This window comes from Arachis ipaensis, chromosome B03, assembly GCF_000816755.2.
Source record: "Arachis ipaensis cultivar K30076 chromosome B03, Araip1.1, whole genome shotgun sequence".
Classification (NCBI taxonomy): domain Eukaryota; kingdom Viridiplantae; phylum Streptophyta; class Magnoliopsida; order Fabales; family Fabaceae; genus Arachis; species Arachis ipaensis.
This window is the reverse complement of record NC_029787.2, coordinates 104,804,361-104,826,840: the sequence shown is the minus strand read 5'-3', so window position 1 is coordinate 104,826,840 and position 22,480 is coordinate 104,804,361.

Sequence of the window (22,480 nt, the reverse complement as noted above, 5' to 3'; positions counted from 1 at the left end):
CATTTATATGTGATTCACAAGACACCCTGTTTTGCTGATATGGCCAATTACAAGGCCAGAAGGATAATACCAAAGGAATCTACTAAGCAGCAAATTAAAAAGTTACAGCATGATGCCCGGTACTTCCTTTGGGATGATCTATATTTATTCAAGAGGTGTTAGGACGACATTATCTAAAGATGTAATTCAGAAGAAGAGACTCCACAGATTCTCTGGCATTACCATGGTTCTGAGTATGGTGGGCATTTTGGTGGAGAAAGGACAGCTACAAAAGTCCTTCAATGCGACTTTTACTAGCCCTCACTCTTCAAGGATGTAAGGAAATTTGTGAAGAATTGTGATCCCTGTCAAAGAGCAGAGGCCATGTCTAAGAAAAATGAAATGCCTTTGAACCCTATTTTGGAGGTTGAACTATTTGATGTTTGGGGCATAGACTTCATGGGACCATTCCCTTCTTCCTACTCTAATAACTACATCTTAGTTACTATTGATTATGTCTCTAAATGGGTGGAAGCTGCACCTCTGGTCACCAATGATGCTAAGGTGGTGATGAATTTCCTCAAGAAGTATATCTTCAGTAGGTTTGGTATTCTCCAAACCTTAATCAGTGATGGCGGCAACCACTTTTGCAATAAACAGTTAGATGCACTTCTTCTGAGGTATGGTGTTAAACATAAGGTAGCCACCCTTTATTATCATCAAACAAGTGGCCAAGTGGAGGTCTCTAATAGAGAACTCAAAAGAATTCAGGAGAAGACTGTGGGTGCTTCAAGGAAGGATTGGGCTAAGAAGATTGATGATGCCCTCTGGGCCTACCGCACAGCCTTCAAGACTCCAATTGGGATGTCGCCTTATCATCTTGTCTACGGCAAGGCCTGTAACCTGCCGGTAGAACTAGAGCACAGAGCTTATTGGGCAACAAAGTTTCTAAACTTTGATGCAAAAGCAGCTGAAGAAAAACGGCTCCTTCAACTCAATGAACTTGATGAATTTTAGATGGAGGCCTATGAGAATTCAAGGCTATATAACGAGAAGACCAAGATGTGGCATGAAAAGAGGATAACCTCAAGAACTTTTGAGCTTGGACAATTAGTACTTTTATACAATTCGAGGTTGAAGCTCTTTCCTGGAAAGCTAAAGTCCAGGTGGTTAGGACCTTTCACTATCAACAAGGTCTCACCCTATGGTCATGTGGAGATTATGGAAGGCAATTTAAGGAGAACTTTTGCTGTCAATGGTCAGCGGCTCAAGCTCTTGGAGGCGAGATAGATCGCCAAAGGACCACACAACTCCTCACCTAGAGAGGTGAACCATCAAGCTAATGACGTTTAAGAAGTGCTTGTTAGGAGGCAACCCAACGCTTAGTATCCTTTGATTTTGTATTTTTTTAGTTACTATCTCCTTTCATAACATGCATGAATATTCATAAGAGTTTGATGCAAGAAATTGGAGTGCTGATACATGATCCTACTCAAGTTTGGTGTGGTGGAACCCTTACGTGGTACGTGAAACAACCACGTATAACTTGGTTGAATTAGACACTCCCAGGAGCAATTGTTATTCCAGCGTACAACGTGAGATATTTCATGTACCACGCCAAGGAAGAGTCATGCGTATGTGATAAACCCCAATTTTGTGATTTATCTTGTGTTGATTTTAGGAGATTTTATCATCTTTTCTCACATTTATTCAATGAAATAGCATGATTTTGTGAATTTCTCCTAATTTGAGCTTAAGAGTAAAAACATGCTTTTTAGGCCTTAAAATTGCTAATTTTAATTCACTTTAATTCCATTCGATGTCTTGATATGTTTATTAAGTGATTTCAGGATTAGAAGGCAAAGATTGAGTTGAAGGAATGAAAAAAAAGCATGCAAAAATGGAGAATTCATGAAGAAATGAGGATTTGCTGAACTGAAGGCCACACGTACGCATCATCCACGCGTACGCGTGAGATGGAAATTCGCAAGTGACGCGCACGCGTCACCCCACGCGCACGCGTGACCAGTAAAAGTTCCAGTGATGCGTATGCGGTATGCATGAGTTATAACTCACGTACAACATGAAAATTCTCACGTACAACGTAAAGCTCACAGAGGCACCCTAGGGATCATTTCACTCCACGTACCACGTGAACACCACCACATACCACGCCAAGCTTGGATTGCACACTCCCAGGGATGTCGTTTCTTCACGTACCACGTGAAGTCACGTCCCACGCCAAGTTTAAAGTGCACGCTCCAGGGATATTTGTATTTCACATGCAATGTGAAACATACCACGTCCCACGTGAAGCTTTAAGAGATCCCCTCCAGGGCTTATTCTCATTCACGTTCAACGTGAGTTTGATCATGTTGCACGCCATATCACCTACCGTCCTCTTCACGTGCAATTTCAAAGCCCTAACGCCCCACGCTAGGCACTATACCACACTCTAGGAACAAGAATCCTTTGGCGTACAACGTGGTAACCCTAGAGTACCACGCCATGCATCATGTTTCATGCATTATCACTTTTGATCTCGTTTTGTTAAGGCCACAACCAAGCCTAAATTTGGTATGGTGGTCTTCATGCATACATTATAGAGGCACATATAACTCTTCACACATTGCACTTCATGCATAAGTCTTTTCTTTTCTTTTCTTTTCTTTTCTTTTCTTTTCCTTTGTTTTATAATTGTTGTCCCTCCGTAATTATCATTTGAATTTGTTTTTGTATGTAGTGTTTGTAACTATTCAAGAATTTAAGGAATCTCTACAAGCTCAATGCTATTTTTCTGATCAAGGCACATGCATTTGTTCTTTTTTTGCATGCTTACCCTAAAGGATTCCCCCTACAATTCAATCCATATATATAAAGTCACTCATGTCCTCACCTTCCAGGCAACACATTAAATACACATGTCTTAGTTTACTCTCCCATACATGCATTGGCTATCTCTTCCCTAGGCTATGATTCACCATCACCACTACAAAGCTTGTCCATATCTCATTTAAGCCTCGGACACACACCCTACCTCCATGCATCCAAGAAAGGGAAAGGAACCAGTCGTAGCTTCATATGATTCCACAGGGTTTCTCTCTAGCTTTCACGAAAACTTATTCTATACTGTTATGTGTGGCAAGAAGCTCATCTCTGAATGACCATTTTTCATCTGAGAGGGGGAGAGTATCCTCAAATCATGGACGAAATAGGGATGAGAAGGTGTCAAGTACTTTGTGACCCTGTTCCAAAGGTGGGATGATGTGTGAGCATCTTATACCCTTTTTAGTGTCATTTTTCAGTTGTTTTTAGTTAGATTTTATTTATTTTTACTTGATTTTAGTGCAAAAATTATCTTTGGATGCTACTTTGAGTTTTTCTTGTATTTTTATAATTTCAGGTGAAATTCGGAGCAGTTTGGCGGAGTTTGGAGCTGAAAAGGAAAATGCTGTCAACATCCCCACTAGGCACTGAATGCTCACACGGCGTTTCACGCCAGTAGGAGGCACAGGCCAGCAATGTTGCACTCCCCCCTTTGGCGTTTAACGTCCATCTCTCTCTTCACACTCAATTGGGCCTCTCAAGTAGATTTTGCACTGATGAACGGATTTTTGCTAGTAAAGAATTCACAATAAATTCTCGTTGCTAGTATAGTTTCTAAACCAACAAAGAATCCCTTTATACAAAAAAATTGTTTGTCACTAAAGCAAACCCCTAAAAATAATAACCGAAGTATTCAAACCTCGGGTCATCTCTCAAGGAATTGCAGGGATGTGTACTTATAATTGGTTATGGGAAAAGTATCTTTTTGGGGTTTTGAATAAGGAACAAGAAAAGTAAATAACAAGGAATTAAAATAATAATTAAGAAAACTCTTGGCAAGGTATGAGAACTAGAAGTCCTATCCTAGTTATCCTTATCAATTGTGATGAGAATTGTTCATTACTCCCATTTAGTTAACCTCTAACTATGAAGGAAAGTCAAGTGGACTAATCAATTTGATTCCTCAAGTCCTAGTCAACTCCTAAGGAAAGACTAGCTTTAGAGGGATCCAAACCAACCAGCAACTTTTAATTATCAGTCAACAAAGGAGTTTGATAACTCAAGAGTCTCCAATTACTCAACCAAAGCCAAAAGGAGAGAAATCTACACTAAAATCCAACCAAGCATTTTATCAAACACTTGGAAGGCACAACATAAAAGCATAGAAAAGTAATAAGAGATAATAAAATCCAAACAACCAATTGAAAGCATCAATAACATAAATTGAAGAAAGCAATCATAAATATGAAATACCTCAAATTGCATTGAAAATTGAATCTAACATGAGAATTCATAACTAAATGGGGAAAATAAAGTAATCAACAAGGGAAATAGATAAACTAGAATGCTAGAACAATTAAAAGTAGAAGAGAAACTAAATTAAACTAAGATAGAATACTGAAATTAAGAAGGAATAAAACTAAGAATCCAAAAACCTAGAGAGAGGAGAGAGCCTCTCTTTCTAGAAAACTACATCTAAAAACCTAAAATTGTATGAATGAAAGTTGTGTGAATGAATGAATCAATGTTGTCTGATTCCCCCATCTGCAGCCTCTATTCTGTGTTCTCGGGCTTGGAATTGGGCCAAAAAGGAGCCCAAAAATCGCCCCCAGCGCTTTCTGCAAGTTTCTGCACGTGGCGCATGTCACGCATACGCGTAGGTCACGCGTGCACGTCATTTGGCGAAATTCCTTGTCACGCGTACGCGTCAATCACGCGTACGCGTCGCTTGTCTTCTGCGCTAGTCACGCGTGCGCGTCGTCCACGCATACGCGTCGCTGCTCACCCATAAAATCTTTAATTCCTTGTGTTCCTTCCTCGTTTGCATGCTTCTTTTCCACCCTCTAAGCCATTGTTGCCCTGTAATCTCTGAAAACACTTAACACGTGCATCACGGCATCGAATGGGAATAAGAGAGGATTAAAAATAATGAATTAAAGGCCAAATAAGCATGTTTTCAATCATAGCATCAATCTGGGAAGGATTTGTAATACCATACAAATTATATGAATAAGTGAGCAAAGAATTGATAAAAACCACTCAAATTAGCACAAGATAAACCATAAAATAGTGGTTTATCATGCACCTCTTAGCTTATTTTTATTTTTTATTTTTTGTAATTTTTAATTACAAACAATATCTTTTAGGTTTAGAATTTATTATTTTATTTTATTTCTGTTTCAAATTAGGTTAGTATTTAAAGAAAAAGATGACTTAGGTCTAGGATCGTCTTCCTTTCGTATGTTTTCAGAACCCTGGGGTGATTAGGGCCGTTGTGGTATAAACTAGTTTTTCTAAATTTTACCCTTTAATCTGAGTTAAGTGACCATGAGAGTGGCGGTTGATGAAGATTAGAGGAGGCTAAATCGCTAAGAGATTAGGGTTTAGGCACTTATGGTTTGCCATAGAATGAATCATTCATTGTTAAAATAGTTGGTAAGATATTTTAATCCGGAAAAAGTAAACATTTCCGAGACCTTAACTGTTTTCTTACATTGTTTTCACACCAAACTGTTTATTGCTTTCTTTATTTTATTGTTTGTTGTTTATGCGTTTTTACACCAACAACACTCTTTTCTGTTTGGCTGACTAAATCCAACAGGATAACCATTGCTTGCTCAGTACAACAATCCTCGTGGGATCGACCCTCACTCACCTGAGGTATTACTTGGATGACCCGGTGCACTTTCCAGTTAAGCTGTGGGAATTCAAAATTCCACACCAAGTCTTTGGCGCCGTTGTCGGGGATTATTTGTGATTGACAACTACCAGTTGTCTTGTTTCTTATATTAGGTATTTTTTTAGTTTTGTTTAATTACTTTTTCTTTTAATTTCCAATTTTTCTTATTTATTTATTCTTCTTTATTTTTGAATTTTTGCTTTATTTATTTTCTTTTAGTTTCTGATTTTAACTTTACTGTTCCTTTAGTGCTTTATCTTTTCTTTTCAAAAATTTTTGCATTTTTATTTTTTTATTTTTGAAAATTTTTAGGTTATTTATTCATCTTTATTTTTTTGGTTAATTGCTTACTTTATTTTATTTTATTTCTTTTTACATAGATTATCTCACTGGGAGTTCTCTATACTCTGACATAGAAATCTCCACTTTTTCTTTGTTTCTTGTTGTTTATGAGCAGGAACAGGGACAAAGAGCCCCTTCCCAAGTTTGATTCTGAACCTGAAAGAAGCTTGAGGTGGCGTTTGCAATAAGCTAAAGCTTACAAAGCCGGAGAGAATCTCAAGGAAACTTTTGAGAAGGAAGTTAAAGAACCCACCATGGCAGTTAATGGAGGGAATCCGAATGCTGAAGAGCAAGGAAGGAAGGTGCTTGGCTCATACACTGCACCCACACCTAACTTCTATGGGCGCAGTATAGTTGTGCCTGCTATTGGTGCTAATAACTTCGAGTTAAAGCCTTAACTGGTCACTCTTGTGCAGCAGAATTGCTAGTTTTATGGACTCCTGCAGGAGGATCCCAACAAATTCATCTCTGACTTCATGCAGATCTATGATATGGTAAAGACGAATGGAGTGAATCCAGAGGTTTACAAGCTCATGCTCTTCCATTTTGCTGTAAGGAACAGAGCAAAGCAGTAGCTTGGTTCTCAACCCAAGGAGAGCCTAGACACATGGGACAAAGTGGTCACTGAGTTTCTGACTAAATTTTTTTCCATCCCAGAAGCTGACTAAGCTTAGAGTGGATGTCTAGACCTTCAGACAGAAAGATGAAGAGTCCCTCTATGAGGCTTGGGAGAGATACAAGCAGATGATCAGGAGATGCCCTCCTAACATGGGTTTAAACTGGACCAGGGTGCAGATCTTCTATGATGTCCTCTTTGAGATGGCCAAGATGTTATTGGATCACTCTGCAGGTGGTTCTCTATACATGAAGAAGACGCCTAAAGAGGCAAATGAGCTTATTGAGATGGTTGCCAACAACCAATACCTGTACATTTTTTAGAGGAACCCTGTGAACACTGGGACTACTTAAAAGAGAGGAGTCATGGAGGTGACACACTGGACGCTATTTTGGCTCAAAACAAGCTCATGTCCCAGCAGATAAGCATGATCTCTCAGTACTTAATCGGGATACATATTTCAGCTGTCAACACTCAAGATGCATCCTATGGGATGACTGAAAGCTACACTCAAGGGGACGTTTGTGACATTGTTTAGCCCACCATGGAAGAAATGAATTACATGAAAATTTTCTCTAAAAACCCCAATAATGATCCCTATGCAAATACTTTCAATTAGGGATGGAGGAACCACCCTAACTTTGGGTAGAGGGAGCAATCACAAAAGCCCCAACAAAGCTTTAACAATAACTAGAGTGGAACCAATCAGAACAGGTTTAACAACTATCACTTCCAGTCCTCTCAGCAGTAGCAAGGACCCTCTCAGAGACAAAACAATTTTAACTTAGCCACAATAGTCTCTGAATTTTGCAAAACCACTCACAGCTTTATGCAAGAGACAAGAGCTTTAATTTGGAACTTCGAAATACAAGTGGGCTAGTTAAGCAAGAGGATACCTGAGAGACCTCTCAACACTCTTCCCAGCAAAATAAAGGTGAATCCAAGAGAAGAGTGCAAGGCTCTCATCATGGGCAAGGAGGTCGAGCATGGAGAGACATATGCTACTGAATTGAAGGAGAAAAAGGCTCAAGAGGAGACTGGAAGTGCACTAGCACACGCCCCAGTAGTGGTGAAGGAGCTTGAAGTACAACACCCGTAGAAATTTCAAGAGGTAACCAAGGATGAGCAGCTCACTCAATTCTTGGAAATATTCAAAAAGCTGCAAATCAATATTCATTCTTCTGAGGTGTTGGAGAAGATGCCTCCCTATTGACCTGTTTGAAAAGCGTATTCTCTGAGAAGAAGGCCCTGAAGGGAGATAAAACTGTGGTGCTGACCAAAGAGTGCAGTGCACTGGTCTAGAGAAGCTATCCACAAAGATGCCAGATCCAGGAAGCTTCCTGATTCCCTGTCTATAGGGACCATCACATTTGAGAAGGCTCTGTGCAACCTTGGATCAAGCATTAATCTGATGCCACTCTCTATAATGAAGAAGCTAGGAATGCAAGAGGCACAGCCTACAAGGATAGCATTAGAAATGGCCGACAAGTCCCGAAAACAAGCATACAGATTGGTGGAGAATGTCCTAGTAAAGGTTGAAGACCTCTACCTCCCTGTAGACTTTGTGATACTTGATACGGGAGAGGACACTGATGATTCCATCATCCTAGAAAGGCCATTCCTAGCCACTGAAAGAGCCCTCATTAATGTAGAGAGAGGAGAATTAGTCATGAGGATGCATGAGGACTATTTGATGTTCAAGATTTTTAAACCTCAACCGCTCTCTGACAAAGGAGGTACTAGCATGCAGAACTCAGTGCTTAAGCCTTCTCACGGGGTGGAAAGCCATACAACACCCTTAGACATCAAACCTAAGTTTAGTGTTGGGCATTCACCATCTACCAAAGATGGAGGAGGCCCCAAGAAGAAAGTACCCAAAGCCTGGAGGAATAAGAAGATTCCTACTGAGGACTTCTCACTTGGCATGAGAGTAGTCTTCATAAGAAGTCCAGTCATACCACACACTGTGAACAGAATCTTGTCTCTGGAACATGTTGAACTAATTCATGAGAGCACAAAGAGAAAGTTCACAATGAGGAGTGAAGATCTGAGCCCCTATAACCCTCCATAGAGGAGCTGTCCGTCAAGATAATGACGGTAAAGAAGCGCTTGTTGTGAGACAACCCAACCATACTTATCCTTTAGTTTATTTTCATTTTGTTTTTTTAGTATATTTAAGTTTGATTTCATATTATTTTATCTTATATTTGAATTCCATAGTTTTCCAATTTTTTATGAACATTTCTGATCCTGTATAGCACTTAGAACAGGAACAGAAAGACGTAGGAGAAAAAATAGTACACCATGGAGAAGACCCCCTGGTGGAGCCAAACGCCAGCCCGACGTTCAGCGCTCAGGGGGGAGTAGTGGCATTGGACGTTTAACATCCAACAGGGAGCGTTTCAAAACCAAAATTTTGGTCATCCTAGGGCGTTTCACGCCTACTCATGAACGCCAGGAGCAAAAAAAAGGGAAACCCCCTGGTGGCGTTAAACGCCAGCCCGGCGTTAAACTCCCAGGGGGAAGGAATGCTGCAGATTTCGAATTCTAAAAAGACTCTTTGGCCAATGGATAAACCCGAACTCCCAACCACTTCAGCACTCAATCTTATCCATTCTCTCTCCTCTTTACCCCACTTTTTTATCTACATTCATCCATCTTATCTTCCATCAAATCCCTAGATTCCCTCAACCAATCTCCCACTCCACCTAATTCCCTCTCATCTATCACATCAATCTCTCCTCCTAACAATTGACATTCAAATTCAATTTTTCCTCACCCTTCCCCCCATAACCGAAACCCTCTCCCCTCTACCTATAAATACCCTTCACTTCATCCACTTTCACCACACCTTACACTACTCTTCCCTACTTTCTTTCATCTCACACACTCCCTTTCATTCAACCTTTCCCTTTTTCCTACCCAAAGGCTGAAGTCCTCCCCACTCTCCTCTATCTCATTCTTCTATTTTCTTTTCCTTTTCTTCTTTTCTATTTTTATTTTGCTTGGGGACAAGCAAAGCTTCTAAGTTTGGTGTTGTTGGGCACTCTGATTTTTGCTTCTCCACATTTTTCTCCACGGAACCCAAGATCGGAGAATCCCCAAGGAAAAGAAAGGATAAAGCCCCCTAACAAACGGATTTTTGCTAGTAAAGAATTCACAAATAAATTCTCGTTGCTAGTATAGTTTCTAAATCAACAAAGAATCCTTTCGTACAAAAATTTGGTTGTCACTAAAGCAAACCCAATAAAATTAAACCGAAGTATTTAAACCTCGGGTCGTCTCTCAAGGAATTGCAGGGAGGTGTATTTATTATTGGTTATGAGATAGTATATTTTTGGGTTTTTGAAATAAGGAACAAGGAAATAAAATTGCAAGAAATTAAATTAATAACTAATAAAGCTCTTAGCAAGGTATGAGAACTGGACGTCCTATCCTAGTTATCCTTATCAATTGTGATGAGAATTATTCATTGCTCCCACTTAGTTAACCCTTACTAAATAAAGGAAAGTCAAGTGGACTGATCAACTTGATTCCTCAAGTCCTAGTCAACTCCTAAGGAAAGACTAGCTTTAGAGGGATCCAAACCAACCAGCAAATTCGAATTATCAATCAACAAGGAGTTTGATAACTCAAGTGTCTCCAGTTAATTAATTCAAGCTAAGAATATAAAAATCTAGATTAAAATCATAAATATGAAATACTTCAAATTGCATTAAATAGAAAATCAAATCTAACATGAGAATTTATAAACCAAATAGCAACATAAAGTAATCAATAAGGGAATTAAATAAACTAGAAAGCTAGAACAAATAAAAGTAGAAGAGAAATTAAATTAAAGAAATATTGAACCTGGAATTGAGAAGAAATATAAACCTAAAACTAAGAGAAATCCTAAAACCTAGAGAGAGGAGAGAGCCTCTCTTTCTAGAAACTACATCTAAAACCTAAAATTATGTGAATAAAAAGTTGTGTCTGATTCCTCCACTCTGCAGCCTCTAATCTGTGTTTTCTGGGCCAAAAACTGGGTCAAAAATAGCCCAGCAATTTCTGCAGTTGCAGTACATCGCGCATGTTGCGCATACGCGCCAGGTGCACGTGCGCGCCGATGGACTTTTTGCCAATGTACGCGTGTGCATCAAGTGCACGTGCGCGTCACCTAGCTGTATGGCTACTATGGAAAATTATATATAATTTTGAAGCCCTGGATGTTAGCTTTCCAACGCAACTGAAACCGCTTCATTTGGACCTCTGTAGCTCATGTTATAATCGATTGAGTGCAAAGAGGTCAGGGTTGACAGCTTTGCAGTTCCTTCAGCTTCTTGTATTCCTTCCACTTTTGCATGCTTCCTTTCCATCCTCTAAGTCATTCCTGCCCTATAAACCCTGAAATCACTTAACACACATATCAAGGCATTGAATGGTAATAAGAGAGGATTAAAATTAGTAAAATTTAAGAGCAATGAAGCATGTTTTCAATCATAGCACAAAATCAGAAAGGAAAATGTAAAATATGCAATTTACATGAATAAGTGTGAGAATAGTGAATAAAATCTACTCAATTAAGCACAAGATGTACCACGAAATAGTGGTGCATCAAATCTCTCCACACTTAAACATTAGCGTGTCCTCATGCTAAGCTCAAGAGAAACTATAAGAGTGAAGAGGAATGGTAGAAAGTATGAAATGCAACCTATCTATATGAATGCAACTACATACAAAATATTTCTACCTACTTGGTTAAAAGTAAACAAATCCTTCAAGAAGAAATATGAACTGGATCTCACTAATTCAAATCATAAAATAAAGTACAAGTAAACTTGCAAAAGAAAATAGCTCGTGAAAGCCAGGAACAAAGAATCGAGCATCGAACCCTCACTGGAAGTGTATGCAGTCTAATCGCTCATGTGTTTAAGGTTCGATCTCTCAATTCTCTACTAATCTTGCTTTCTAAGGCTTGCTCTTCATCTAACAATCAACAAAAATTTAATGCACAAAATACACATATCAAGAGGTCTTTTAAGGGTTGTAATGGGGTTAGGGTCAAGGTAGGATTGTATTTAGTTAAGTGGACTAAAATCTGAATCCTTAATTAATCTAAACTTCCCACCTAACTTAAGACAATCCATGTAATCAGAATATAAAATCTAACTACCCATTAACTATGTTTTCCACATATTCATGCATCCGAATTTGAGTACAACTCATATGCATTACTATCATTTACTTTGGGGCATTTTGTCCCCTTTTTATTGTTTGCTCTTTTTTTTTGTATTTTATTTTTTTTTTCTTTTGTTCTATGTTTGTTTTTTTCAATGCATATGATTAAGGTATTGAATGCATAGACATGTCCTCAACATTCTTTTTCACATTTTCTCAAGAATATACAACACCCAATTCTCAAACCAAATATTTTCAATTCCAATTTTCCCACACTTAATTCGTGAGCACTCTCACTAGTCCAAGCTAACCAAGGATTCAAATTAAGGACATTATTATTTTTCGCTTAGAGTTAATGATGTGTTAAAGTAAAGAACAAAGGGATAAAATAGGCTCAAAATTGGTTTGCAAGGGATAATGAAAGGTAAGGCCATATGGGTATGTAAGCTTAGTGAAATAAGGCCTCAATCATGTAAGTGTATGCATACATCAAATAATGAAAATATAGAATTAAGCAAGACAAACATCACAATTTTAGAGAGAACAACACACACCAAAACTAAAATATTGGTTGATAAAATGCAACCAGTTCAAATAGGCTCAAAATCTCACTGGTTTTGTGTGTTCGAGCTCTAAACCATGTTCCAAAATAAAATTCTTCAAGCAAGTTTAACAAAAATTTTAATTCAAATTAGTGAAGTGCTAAAAAGGTTTCTTGAAAAAGAAATTATTACTTTAACCAAGTAGTAGCTAAATGCACAAAATCAAACAAACATTCAATCAAATATGCAAATGCAATAACTAATTTAACAAGGAAAATTAAACATTGGTGTTGAAATAGGAAATGACTAACCCACAAAAGTCAGTATCGACCTCCCCACACTTAAAGATTGCACCATCCTCGGTGCATGCTGAGATGTGCAAGTGGACGAGTTGCTACAACTGATGCTTTTCTCCAAAGATTGTGCAGATGGACTTGTCTGTCGTCCCAATGAAACGTCTTCTGGTTCCCTTCCTGGTGGCCACCTTGAAAGAAGAGAAAAAGGAAGGGAAAGAACCCACAAGCAAAGATATGAAAAGAAATAAAACATAGGTGAGCTAGTGCCAAATAGTAAGGTGCTCAACTACATGGTAGCTATAACATGTAAGTGAGAAAATAATAGAAGCACAGGGTATGTCAACTAAATAGCAAACAAGTCAAGAAGCACCCATTACAATGTAGGAAATTGATGAACGAGACTTTTGTGTGGTCTAGAATTCTACTAATGAATTCTCGTTGTAAAGTATAGTTTCTAAACCAAACAATAGTCCTTTCATGCAAAAATTTGAGTTGTCACATGTACAAACCCCAAATAAGAAATAACCGGAGTATTTAGACTCCGGGTCGTCTCACGAGGAATTACAATGAAGTGTTTAATTATTGGCTATAAAGAGCAAGGGGGTTTGGTTGATAATTGGGCAAGAAAAGTAAATTAAGCAAGTAATTAAAGAGAGCAATTAATGAAGAGAGACATTCATGGCAAGGTTTGAGATCATAGGATTTCTATCCTAGTCATGCAATGATCAATTCATCTTATTTAGTCAACTCCAACACATAGGGAGAAAGTCAAACAAGATTAATCAATCATAGCACAATAATAAACAAGAATTTATCTTATTACGTCATCTCCAACATTAGAAGAAGGTATCATATTATCTTCCATGAGAGAAAGTCTAATAAGACAAGCTAATCTCAATCCAAAAGTCCTAATCAACTTACTAATTAAATTATTAAAAGATTAGCGTCAATGGAAACAATATTAGCTAACAACTCTAGATCACCAACATGAGTTGGGTTTTCATGACTCAAGATTGCCTAATTACTCTTTCCAAGTCAAGAATGCTCAAAATCTACTCTAACATCCAACCAAGCATTTTATCAAACACTTGGAAGGTATAAAAGGAAAGCATAATAAATGTGTAAGAATAATAAATCTAGCAACTACAAATTGCAAGGAAACAAGATCAACAACTCAAATCAACAATAAAGAAACATCAAATATTAAATTGCATTAAAAGTAAATCAAATCCAACAAGAGCATCCATGAACATAAAAGAGAAATTAACATTACAAATCATAAGAATGAAAGAGAAGACATAAGAAATCATAAAAGGAACAAGATGAAAACATGTAATTAAACCTAGATCTAAGATGGAAATTAACCTAACCTAATTCTAGAGAGAAGAGGGAGCTTCTCTCTCTAGAAACTTACCTACATGATGTTAATGCTACAAACAATTGCTCTCCCTTTGCCCAAGCTTGAATTCTGCATGAAATAGCATTAGAAATGAGTTGGGTTGGGCCCAAAGTGCTTCAGAAATTGTTGGGGGCAATTTCACTTTAATGGGCCACGGATAGCATCGGCGCGCACGCGTACATGGCGCGTGCGCGCCCCTGAGCGTGAAGTAACATATGGCAAATTTATATCATTTCGAAGCCCCGGATGTTAGCTTTCCAACACAACTAGAACCGCCTCATTTGGACCTCTGTAGCTCAAGTTATGGTCGTTTGAGTGCGAAGAGGACAGACTTGACAGCTTTACGGTTCCTTCATTTCTTCATGAGTTCTCCCACTTTGCATGCTTTTCTCCTCACTTTTTCCATCTAATACTTGCCTTATGAACCTGAAATCACTCAACAAACACATCAAGGCATCGAATGGAATTAAAGTGAGTTAAAATTGGCAAAATTAAGGCCTAAAAAGCATGTTTTCACATTTAAGCACAAATCAAGGGAGAATTGCAAAATCATGCTATTTCATTGAATAAATGTGAGAAAAGGTGATAAAATCCCCCAAAATAAGCATAAGATAAACCACAAAATCGGGGTTTATCAGAAATATGCAGCAAATGAATAAGAAAATTTAACACCAATGTGAAAACAAGAGATATAGAGAGAAAAGGAGAGGAAACAAAAAAGTTAAAATGCCATGAATGTGAGTATGCAATTGGAATAAACAAAAGAGAAATAAAGAGAATAAGGAGGAGAAGGAAGGAGAGAAATTTCAAAGCTGGCGGCGCAATCGACGCGCACGCGTACAGTACGCATACACGTGCATTGAGAGAAAAGAAAGGGCGCGGAGGCGCACAGTGCGCGGATGCGTAGGTGGCCATGTGATGAAAAGGACACGCACGCGTCATGGACGCGTACGCGTCGGTGAATTTGTGCCTTGAGCACAGTACCAGCCCCAGTCCAGCATAACTCTCGGGTAAGACGAGGTTTTACGCCGATTTTCCCAACCACACGGACGCGCTAAGGGTGCAGACGCGTGGGTCACCAAAAGTGGAAACGGCGCGTATGCGTACAGTATGCTTGCGCGTGGGCGGGATTGTGCCTAAGGCACATTTCTCGCCCAGCTCCCGCGCCACTCTCTGTTCAATCTAACCCATTTCGCATCCACAAAGGACGCGGACGCGCACTAGGGCTGGCACGTCGATCCCCTTTTTTATGCAAAATGTAGATGATGATGCAGAATGTATGAATTAACACCGATGAAAATAAAACAAAATAAAACTAAGAATGAAAAGGAACGATCATACCATGGTGGGTTGTCTCCCACCTAGCACTTTTAGTTAAAGTCCTTAAGTTGGACATTTGATGAGCTCCTTGTCAGGGCGGCTTATGCTTGAACTCCTCCAGGAATCCCCACCAATGCTTGCAATTCCAATAGCCTCCGGAATCCCAAACTAGGCGCATAACGCCTTCAAGCAAGTTGAAGCAAGTGACAAGGCCCCAAGAGTGTTGATTGCTAGAATGAATTCTAGGGTCCCAAACCTTGCTTATGCACCCGTCTTCTTGTTGATCAACATTTTTCCACTTGGGTGGTGAGCAATCGGAATTCTCACTGAGACATCCAAACAACCGCCTAAACCCATTCAATTGAGAGTTATACCAACCTTTGTACTTCAATTTGGAACATGCAACCATATTGAACCTTGCAGGACAACTCTTACCACTAACCATCTCCCTCTTGCTCTTATAGCTACAAAGAGCTCTAAGTTGCCCATCCGTCTCAAGCAAAGCATATCCAAGTGGGCTAATTAAGCTTAGAGATGAAAGATTTATCCACTTGAATGAAGGAATAGATGGTGATGGCTTTGGGGGAGAGGTCTTCAACAACTTTGGCAAGGTGATTTCCAGCTCCATTCTCTTGAGCTCTTCCTTGACAACTTCCACCTCTTTGCAAGCTTCTTCAATTTCAACCTCTTTCTCTTGGTAGCTTTCTTCCAATTCAATCTCTTCTTCATTACTTACCAAGGGCATGGGAGGTTGTGCTTCTTCTTCTTTAATCTCCATCTCTTGATTAACCTCTGCAAAGTCCTCAATCATGGTATGCCTTGGAGGTTGTACACCTTCCTCAACATCAACATCAAATACATTGGAAGGAGGCTCTATGACTTGAGTTTCCTATGGAGGTTCAGCATCTCCTAAGTCTGCAACCACTTCTTCCTCTTCAATAATTACTACTTTGTCCAGTTGTTTTAGTATAAATCGTACTCCTCCTTGATGATTTCCTTTCCACGACAACTTTCCTCAAGGGTCTCTACTACTGATAAACCACTATTTTATGATTTATAATGTGTTTAATTGTGTGGTTTTATCATGATCTTTACCCACTTATTCATATAATTAGCATGGATTTATATTTCCTTCCTAAAATTATTACATGATTAAAAACTTGCTTCCTAGAGACTTTTAATTATGTATTTTAATTCTCCTTTATTCCATTCGATGCCGTGATATGTGTGTTAAGTGTTTCAGGCTTTACAGGGCATGAATGAGTTGGAGATTGGAAAGGAAGCTTGCAAAAATAGAAGGAATACAAGAAATTGAGGAGATGACCAGCGAGAAGTGACGCGACCGCATGGCTCATGCGACCGCACAAAAGAGAGGAAATCGCAGTGACGTGACCGCATGGCTCACGCGACTGCGCGAATTGGAATAGCACAAGTGACGCGGAGGCGTGGACGACGCGCTCGCGTGGCAGGGCAAAACGCCGAATGACGCGTCCGCATGAATGACGCAATCGCGTGACGTGCGCGATCTGCATAATCTGCAGAATTCGCTGGGGGCGATTTTGGGCCCTGCTTTGACCCAGTTCTCGGCCCGGAGAAGCAGACTAGAGCCAAAGAACATGCAGAAACCAACAACAACATTCATTCTACAGAAAATTAGTTTTTAGATCTAGTTTTACTCCTCCTCTAGGTTTTCTCTCTACCCATTCATAGTTCTTAAGATTTTATTTCTATTGCTTTTTGCATTGGGATATTGAGAAGAGTTATTACCTCATCAAGACTTCGTCATTCTAGTTCGTTTTCTTTACTTGGCTCTACTCTTCTATGTTCTTTAATTTACTCAATTTTACTATTGGATTATTTTAGAATTTATTAATACAAGAATTACTTTTATTTTTAATTGATTTCTTTGATTTCTATTTATCATGTCTTTCTTTAATTCCCTTTCCTATGTTATGAATTCTACATTCACAATGAGCGAGTAGTTCCCTTACTTGATGGGAAGTTGATTGAAAGGAACCCTTGAGTTGGAATGCTCAAAAAGAAAAATTGTAATTGGGTTTATTGTTGGATTGCCCTCTAGTCACTGACACAAATCCCTTTTAATTGAGTGGATTGGAACTTGTGAATAGAAGTAGCATTCCAACTTCTTTGACTTTCCCTTACCTAGTAAGGGATAACTAAACAAGACAACATACAATTATCAATTAATCTTGAGAGTATTTCAACAAGAATAGGGCTTCCAACTAATCTACTCCCAGTCAAGGCTTTTATTTAAATTATTTAATTTCTCTAATTTAATTTCCTGTTTATTCAACTCAAACCCTTTTTGAAAACATCTGATTAATAAAATAGCACACCTTTCTACAACTCGTTGGGAGACGACCTGGGATTCATACTCCCAGTATTTTAATTTTAATTTTTGTGACACCCTTCTAAATTGATAAGCAGAATTCTGGTTGGTTAAGAACTATACTTGCAACGCATATCTTATAACAATTCTTGACTCGCCAATTTCCGCCACGTCAATTTTTGGCGCCATTGCCGGGGAGTTGCAATAGAGTGCTAAGTTATTGTTTGAAATTTATTTATTTGCATTTTATTTTATCTTGCTACTATGAGCTGCTTGTTTCTTTCGTTAGATGACGCGTTCACTTCCTAATCCAAGCTTGCCAGTATTCGATCCTGAGATTGAAAGAACTATTTCACGAATAAGGCAAGCTCGGCGTCGGTTAGTCCTCTCAGAGGGCGGATCTGAAACGTCATTTGAGGAAGAAACCAGCTCCCGTTCTACTGATTCGGTTGATTTACGTGTAGGTGACATGGCAGCACCTAGGAGAATTACTATCCAGGAGGCTGGAGCCCCTGATTTTACAATGCAACCGTTTCAAGCGCATCACCCAGCAGTGGCTACAGACTTTGAAATAAAAACTGCACTGCTCAATTTGATGCCCAAGTTTCATGGCTTACCTGCTCAAGACCCTATCAAGCACCTGAGAGATTTTCAAGCAGCCTGTTCTACTGTCAGGCATGATAGTGCATATGAAACTTCAATTTTGTTGAAAGCTTTCCCGTTTTCTCTTGAGGAAAAGGCAAGAGAGTGGTACTACACTCAACCTGCAGCAACTGTATCCGACTGGGATACACTTAGAAGAGAATTTTTAGAAAAGTTCTTTCCAGCTGAAGTTACTGATAAACTGAGGAAAGACATTTCCAAGATTGTTCAGGACAAATCCGAGACTCTCTATGAATACTGGGAGCGCTTCAATAATCTTCTGGAAGCATGCCCCCACCATATGGTTGACAAGATAGTGTTACTCAGTTATGTCACACAGGGCATGAGGCCCCAAGATAAGACCACATTGGAAAGTGCTAGCAATGGGTCTATGAAAAAGTACAAGACCACTGATGAAGCATGGCAATTGATCAGCGACTTAGCTGAATCTCTTCGGAATCACAGGCAGAAACAAGGCCGTTCAAAAACTGTTGCAGAAGTATCCTCTAGCAGAGAGACTGCTGCTCTAACTCAGAGTATCTGTGAAATGACCAACTTGCTGAAGCAGATGCAATTGAATCAACAACAAGTTCAGCAAGCTCAACCTTCTCCACCACAGCAAAGCCAATAGTTAGTCCCACAGAGAGTTTGTGGAGTCTGTGCTGATTATAGCCATTATACTGATGAATGTCTGCAGCTCCAGCAGGAAGACAACACCGTGGCAGCCACTCATAACTTCTATGACCGCCTCAACCAAGGGTACAATCAAGGTGGCAATTACAGCCATGGATGGCAGGACAATTCTAACCAAAATTGGAGGGACAACAACAACAAAGGAGGCAGAGACAATCAGAGAAATCAGAGGTGGAATAACAATAACAACAACAGGCAGTAGAACTAGAACCAGCCTTACAGAGCACCTCACCTGAGGTAATCCCAAGGACCACAGAATACCCAACAGCAGACCTCTCAAATTACTTATCCTTCCTTATCTTCTAATGACGACTTACTACAATCTATTGATCGAAGACAACAGACCATGGAAAATAACCTTTATGCTACACTAAATAACCTTTACTACAATCTTGTCTCACAGATTGGATCAATGAATAACTCTAATAACCAGCCTTTGAGCTCCAGTGGAATCCCCTCTCAACCATTACCCAATCCAAAGGGTGGCATTAATGCCATCACCCTAAGGTTCGGAACCACACTGCAGGAGAGGAATCAGGAGGAGCCAAGCCAACCAGAACACGCCTCAGCTGAAGAGGTAGTGGAAACAGAAGATGTTAAAGAGGAAGAGGACATACAGGACATGGCTGAAAAAGAAAAAATTCAACCACAGGAGGAAACACCACAGGGCGCAGATGCTACAGAAGACATCACTCCCATTCCATTTTCACAACTTGCAAGGAAGCCCAGGAAGCAGCTGGAACCTGATCCCAAAATGGTAGAGATATTAAAAAAGGTTGAGGTAACTGTTCCTCTTTTTGATGTTATTCAACAGGTACCTAAATATGCCAAGTTTCTAAAATATTTATGTATACATAAAGACAAAATTAATGAATTAGAAACTATTCCTTTAGGTAGTTCCATATCTGCTTTAATGGGAGGTTTACCTAAACAGTGTAGTGACCTAGGTCCATGTATGGTTAATTGTACTATTGGTGGTGTAGTATTTTCTGACTGCATGTGTGAGTATAATGCCTTTGTCTATATATGATATTTTGAGGCTCCCTCCCTTAAAAAGGTCGGCAGCTCATTTTGTGTTAGCAGATAAAAGCATTATTACAGTGGCTGGAGTTGTTGAAGATGTATTAGTGGGCATTAAGGGGCTCACATTTTCCATTGATTTTTATATCCTAGAGATGCCCCAAAATGACTCAGAGAAGCCATCATCAATCCTACTCGGAAGACCATTCCTGAAGACCTCGAAGTTCAAATTAGATGCTTTTTCAAGAACATACTCTTTTGAAATAGATGGCCGAGTAGTAATCTTCAATCTGAATGGAGTTATGAAACATCCTCCGGAGGATAATTCTATCCTCCAGTGTGACATCATAGATGATACCGTGGCTGAAGTTCACCAGGGGGAATTTGAAGAGAAGTACATGGGACAAGGTCCAAGTGTGGGGACATTCTCAGAGGACAATAACAATGCTTTACCATTGTTACCAGCTCCAGACAACCTAGAGCCTGACCATGATCAGAAGTTAGAATTAAAACCCCTTCCTCCACACCTCATATATGCTTACCTTGAAGACGAGTAGAAGTTTCCAGTTATCATTGCAAGGAAACTCACTTCTCAACAGGAAGAGCAGTTACTTAGTGTGCTGAGGAGGCACAAGAAGGCAATTGGTTGGAGTTTGGCAGACATAGTAGGCATCAACCCTTAAGTCTGTGAGCATAGGATATTTTTAGAAGAGGGAGCAAGACCTATCCGTCAACCCCAGAGAAGACTAAACCCCACTATCTTAGAGGTTGTCAAGAAGGAAGTGACCGGACTACTGGAGGCAGATATCATCTATCCCATTTCAGACAGTGAATGGGTAAGCCCAGTACAAGTGGTGCCCAAGAAATCTGGAGTCACTACAGTGAAGAATGAGCATGGAGATCTCATGGCAACCAGAGTTCAGAACGCCTGGAGAGTCTGCATTGACTACAGACGCCTCAACCAGGCTACTCGTAAGGATCACTATCCTCTTCCATTCATTGATAAAATGCTGGATCGTCTGTCAGGTAAATCACATTATTGTTTTTTAGATGGTTACACAGGTTATTTTCAGATTCATATAGCTCCTGAGGATCAGGAAAAGACCACTTTTACATGTCCTTTTGGGACTTATGCTTACAAGAGAATGCCCTTTGGCTTGTGCAAAGCACCAGCTACCTTCCAAAGGTGCATGATGAGCCTTTTCTCTGATCTTATTGAGGACTGTATGGAAGTTTTTATGGATGATTTTAGTGTATATGGCGATTCCTTTAGCCTTTGCTAAGATGAATTATCTAGAGTATTAGATAGATGTGTCAGTACAAACATTGTATTAAATTTTGAAAAATGTCACTTTATGGTAAAACAAGGTATTGTACTAGGACATGTTGTGTCCAATACTGGCATTTCTATAGATCCAGCAAAGGTGGATGTTATTTCTAGTTTACCTTACCCCTCCTCTGTGAGGGAAGTCCGTTCGTTCCTTGGCCATGCAGGTTTTTACAGGAGATTCATTAAGGACTTCAGTAAGGTAGCACTTCCCTTATCCAGACTACTGCAGAAGGATATTGAGTTCGAGTTCAGTGAGGATTGCAAACAAGCGTTTGATAAGCTGAAGACCGCCCTAACTCAAGCTCCAATTGTCAGAGGACCAGACTGGAGCCAGCCATTTGAAATAATGTGCGACACCTCCAACCATGGAGTAGGAGCAGCACTGGCTCAGCGTGAAGGTAAGGACCCCTTTGTTATTGCTTATGCGTCTAAAACTTTAGATGCCGCTCAGTCCAATTACACTACTACTGAGAAAGAGCTTCTTGCTATTGTTTTTGCTCTGGATAAATTCCGAGCCTATTTACTTGGTACGAAGGTAGTAGTGTACTCAGACCACGCAACTCTAAAGTATCTATTAGCTAAAAAGGAGTCCAAACCAAGGCTTATACGTTGGATACTACTATTACAAGAATTTGATTTGGAAATTAAGGATAGGAGTGGTAACCAGAATTTAGTGGCAGACCACTTGAGTCGCCTTGAGCACATTACAGATGACCCCACTCCTATAGCTGATAATTTCCCATTTGATAACCTGCAAGCAGTATCTGAGGTAGTCCCTTGGTATGAACCTGTAGCTAATTATCTAGTTAGCCGCACCTTCCCTCCAAACTTTTCTAAGCATCAAAGAGACAAGCTGAAAAGCGAGTCTAAATATTATATATGGGATGACCCATATTTATAGAGATGTGGCGCTGATCAGGTAATTAGACGGTGTGTGCCTCAAACAGAATTCCAGTCCATCTTAGAGGCCTGTCACTCGTCTGAGAGTGGAGGACATTTTGGCCCTCAAAGAACAGCTAGAAAAATCTTAGACTGTGGATTATGGTGGCCTACTCTTTTTAGAGAC